Raw genomic sequence first — 5,294 nt, 5'->3', positions numbered from 1 at the left:
TTGATTTCCTAATGTTCATTGTTTTTCACAAGAGAACCGACAAGATGTGCTAGCACACTCTGAAGGCTTGGCCAGCAAGTGTTAGATGACCTCAGTTTGTGCCATTATTGCACCAAGGTTAGGATCACAGGAGACAGAATCTGACACACTTGGCTTCCAAGAGTGGTTTTGCCACTTTCCATCAGTGTAACTTTGCACAGGTAACCCCATCATTGAGAGCTTCTGCCCCAACTACATAAGAAGGGGCAAAAATAACAACTTCTCAGGGTGGTTGTGACAATTAAATGACAACTAATAGCAAATGCTTGTCACATAGTGAGACTTCAACTATGTTTTACTCTTAATGTTACCATTAAAATAGAGTAAGTGTAATCTTTTTTCAGGTGAAGTTTTAGGATTATTAGGACACAATGGAGCTGGTAAAAGCACATCCATTAAGGTGATAACTGGAGACACAAAACCAACTGCTGGACAGGTAGGTGAACTATGTGGAAAATATGTTATCTAATGGTGAAATAGATTTATAAGATCTGATGACCTTAAAAACAACAAATGTCACTTAATCCTTGGATAACTGAAGTGATTAATGAACTACACAAGAGAATAAATTCACAAATTATCACACAAATGCACACAAAAGTTAAGCACTGAAAGGGTGTCGCAGAGTCCTTAGGGTGTCGCTTTTCCAGTCAAAACCTCTGGAGCTGGTGGCGCCTTTGCCCAAGTTTGGCTCAGACCCGTTGGGCTCATTCTGTCCACTCAGCTCAGCAGGCTGCACTCTGTTCATGCCACCAGCCTGGATCCCAAGCCTGCTAAGAGTGAGCCAGGCACAGAGCGGTGATGGGTGTGTGAGCAAGCATGGGGTCTGGCTGCTGCACACAGCCAGGCATGCTGGTTGTGGTGGGGCAGGCAGCTCCAGGCACTGGCACAGGCACCAGCTCCATGTAAGGCTGTGGCAGGACCAGGCATACTGCAAGCAGCTTCCACTGCAGACACCAAAAAACGTGGTGGCACCCAGAAGCTTAGAGGTGCCAGAAACCACAGAGCCCTAAAAAGGGTGTCACAGCCCTGGCTTGGGGAGCCCCTAAGTCTGGGATCCCCAAAGGGCTGCAGCTCTTCTCTGCTTCTCATTGCCCACAACATGGCAAGTGGGGGGCATGTTTCAGCCCTGTTTGTGTTACAGCTCTTTTAGTCCCACCATTTGGCAGGTCCTGAGCTCTTGTCCCATGTCCAGGAAGAATGAGGTATGTGAACAACTGGAGGTGAGGAACTTCAGTGAGTGACAGAATAGCTCTCAGGAGACCCAAAGTGGTTCTTCTATTTGCAAGCAGGTCATCTCAATGAGTGTCCAGCCCTTAATGGAGAGGAGACCCAAAGTGGGTAGCTTCTTTCCGCAGCTGTGATAGTCCCTATGTCTGTGTGAATCTGGCTGAGTCCAGGATTTTTATGGGCTCAGAAAGGAGGAAGTGAGTCCTGAGTCCAGGATTTTTATGGGTTCAGAAGGAGCAATTGGTCCATGAGTGGCCATGGGCAGGCCTGGAAAAAGCATCATAAGTTCTCACTCTGGGTCACAGACTCCACCTAGAACTGGCAGTCTGGCACCTGGGCTTCAGGCCATCCATGGCTTGAAGGTGGGGTTTCACCAGAGAACCACCCCTTTCTATCCAGGAACCTGTCTGTCTGCTGCCGTCAACATGCCATCTATGGCACCCAGATGGTTTGTGCTGAGGTGCACCTGCAAGTCCATGCCGAGCTGCCCTCAGCACCCCCCTGGACTCCCTCCTGTACTTGTTGGGGCCCAAAATCCAGAGGGAGCTGAGGTGGCAGGAGGCTGGCATGGCAGTTCCACCCTGGGCATGTACACACCCAGCAGGGTTGCAACAGCACCTGGGCTTGGCCACAACTTTGCTCCAAAATTGGAGCATGCAACAGCCCCTGAGATTCAGTAAAGGATGCTCCAATTCAGTAAAGGGCAGGGCTCTTACCTGTTTCTGGCCCCTGCCAATCCCCCAGAGTACACAGCCCCAGTCACACCTCCCCTGCTACAGCCAACATCTTTGCTGTGGTGGCTCCAGACAGGCTGCCACTGCCATCAAGGAGTAATTATTAAAGGCATTAAGATGTCTCCCTTGCTGCAGCTGGCATCTTCACTCTAATGGCTGCAGACAGGCTGCAGCCACCATCAAGGGGTAATTATTAAAGGCATTAAGAGAGAATGTCCAGCATCAGAGCTGAAATTAATGCCAGAATTCACACACATCCTATTTATACTGCCATCAGTTACATGGATTTGCACTTTTAGTGAGCGTTGTCTTTCCAGTATGTAATATTTAATTTTTAATAAAACTTTTAAAAAAAACTGTATTAGACAGTTGTCCTTCACAAAGTGCTTAGTTATTGGAACATACATTTTTGTGCAAATGCAACTATTTCTTGGGAGTGTTTTCAAGAAATAGATCAAAAATGAGATACAAGGAGGTGAAACTGACTTTAATTGTACTTGTAATTTAGTTGTATAAGGTGGCTAGGCAAACAGAAAAAGAGCTCAGGTTTATCTAAGAGAAACATCATGGGGTAGAGATAAAACATTTTCTCCTAAATTCTAGGGCAGAAGATAGGAAACCTTAAGAACTCTTTTTCAAAGAATGTCCAAGGGAAGTACAGAACAGAATATAAGGCAGATGCCTGTGAAACTGTACTGTGGGAAAGGGGCTAGTAGTCAAGCCAAGAAGGGAAAAGACAGCTCAGAATGCTATTGACAAATACTCCACTAATGAAAGAAGAGAAAACCAACATTCACAATCCCTCTGTAGTCATGGTGAGAGCAGATGTTCATGAAGGTTCCTCTCTGCTGGTGGCTTGGCCAACTCTAACTTAGTCCTTAACTTCAATCATGGACACCCTCCAACTCAGTCACCACCTGGGCCCGAAGTCAGTATTTTGTTCCTCATTAGGCATGGGAGGAAAGGAGATAACTGCTCATTAATACATTGGAATGAAATCTTTTAAAAGGTAAGTCTGATCTGAAGTAGAAAGCCAGCCATTTGGGTGTCACAAAATGAGCTTAACTGGATCAGCCAGTGTGAGATTTTTTTAATCCATGCATTCTCCTGATTAAATACTTTCAGTGACTGCTTGCTGCTCTATGGCTGGAAGGACACATCCCTCCTTATCTTGCAGGCAGCTGCAGGAACTGGCTTCCCTGTCCCTCTTGCCACATATTTGTCCTCCCCGTCAAGCTTCCACATCAAGCTTCATCCCCACACAGGGCTTTGGTCTTGCTCTTGCTCTGCCCCAGGTTCCTTGCCCCTTGCCTTTTTTCCATGACTAGCATCTTCTCCTCTTTGTTGAAATGGCCCCTCAGCAGACAGGCTCTTTCTAATTACCCTACCTACTGCCATTTCCCCAGTTATTCTCTACCCCAGCCTCCTGAATTTCCATAACAGCACCACTTTTGATCTGTCTTTACTCTGCATATTCATTTCTCTACTTGTTTATTGCCTGATTCATTCAGTAGAATGAAAACTCCAGATAATGAAGCACTAGTTATTCCACCCTCCGCTGTACCCACAGGCAACACAGCACTTGTTACATAGGAGGCACTCAAAAGATGTTGATCCATGAGTTAAGTTAAATAGTAATTCAATCAATATGCTTCATTTTGACAGTGATTTTTAAAAAAATGGATATAAACTGTTGGCCAGGATGGACAGGCCATCTATGGGATATTGGATTTTTCAGCTGAGATTGGATTGTTGGCTGTGGACACACTTATTTTCCTGTATTTACTCTCTGACAACCTTTCTCCAATGCAAAATGGTTACAGATTATTAAACCCAATGAGGTCCTAGAATTTCTCTAGTTTTTCTAGGTTTGTGAAGAGAATGATGTCAGGGAAATACTCAAAGAAGCAGTGCAGAATGTAGGTTCTGAGAGGGAACTTTCATCTGCAGGTGCTACTGAAAGGGAGCGGTGGAGGAGGGGATGCCCTGGAGTTCCTGGGGTACTGCCCTCAGGAGAACGCTCTGTGGCCCAACCTGACAGTGAGGCAGCACCTGGAGGTCTACGCCGCTGTGAAAGGGCTGAGGAAAGGGGATGCCGAGGTTGCCATCACACGGTACACAGAGGAGCCACATCTGTTCTATACCCAAGGGAGGGGTGGAGGAGAAGGTTGGGAGTGACGACCCTCACAGGAAATTCAGGATGGGAGACTCTAAATGCTGACCCAGGTCACACTGGGTAGATTTACAACTAGAAACTCCTTTCCTGGATATCAAAGTATTAAGTTTCTTTCTCATATTAAATAAGAAAATTTAAAAAGGCTGGGCGCAGTGGCTCATGCCTCTAATCCCAGCACTTTGGGAGGCCGAGGCAGGTGGATTGCTTGAGCTCATGAGTTTCAGATCAGCCTAGGCAACTTGGTGAAACCCCATCTCTAAATAATTTTAAAAAAATACAAAAATACAAAAATTAGCCGGGTATGGTGGTGTGCACCTGTGGTCCCAGCTGCTTGGGAGACTGAGGTGGGAGGATGGCTTGAGCCAGGAGGCAGAGGCTGCAGTGAGCCAAGATTACACCACTGCACTCCAGCCTCGGGGACAGAGTCAGACCTTGTCTCAAAAAAATAATAGTAATAAAATTTAAAATCTAAAAGGTAATTATTCATTGCTAAAATGTATAGAAAATACTAAAATTTGAACTGTCATAGAACAACTATTTGGATATCATGTCATGTCCTTCTATCTCTTCAAAAGGCAACATTATCTTTTGTGGGGGAGCAAGTCAGCCAGTTATATCACCCCTCCTTTCCCCGCCCCCCCACCACATGTATTTCCAGAACTGCATTTTTGAGTTCTGCTTCTCCACCCTTCCTTGGGTTATCCTCTTATCTACTTCCTCTTGTCAAGAAGGCTGTACGGCTCTCCTGTTTCCTTCAGGTTAGTGGATGCGCTCAAGCTGCAGGACCAGCTGAAGTCTCCGGTGAAGACCTTGTCAGAGGGAATAAAGCGAAAGGTACGGGCAGGGCTTGGTGTTGCTCTGCAAGTGCCATAGATGGGAACCAGACAGGCTGTTCCTCCCGTTGCAGCTGTGCTTTGTCCTGAGCATCCTGGGGAACCCATCAGTGGTGCTTCTGGATGAGCCTTCGACCGGGATGGACCCCGAGGGGCAGCAGCAAATGTGGTGAGGAGCATTACCATGGTCAGGGACAGCGTGGATGACTTGCATGGAGTTTGTGAACCATTTTTATTTTGTAAAAATTGTCCCTTAAACTCTTTTGTGGAGAACAAAAAAAA

General features: G+C 46.2%; 1 long non-coding RNA gene across 1 annotated transcript; it reads left to right on the top strand.

Annotated features, from left to right (window-relative positions):
• Positions 1-402: 402 nt before the first annotated feature.
• On the top strand, positions 403-5,182 carry LOC116465366 (uncharacterized). Its single transcript, XR_004247175.2, has 4 exons — positions 403-475; positions 3,954-4,117; positions 4,938-5,013; positions 5,087-5,182. It is a non-coding gene; the product is annotated as an uncharacterized LOC116465366 (long non-coding RNA).
• The last annotated feature ends 112 nt before the right edge of the window (positions 5,183-5,294 follow it).

Source organism: Hylobates moloch, unplaced genomic scaffold (genome assembly GCF_009828535.3).
Source record: "Hylobates moloch isolate HMO894 unplaced genomic scaffold, HMol_V3 SCAFFOLD_4700, whole genome shotgun sequence".
Classification (NCBI taxonomy): Eukaryota; Metazoa; Chordata; class Mammalia; order Primates; family Hylobatidae; genus Hylobates; species Hylobates moloch.
Note: the sequence above shows the minus strand (reverse complement) of the source record. Positions and strands in the feature narration are given on the sequence as shown.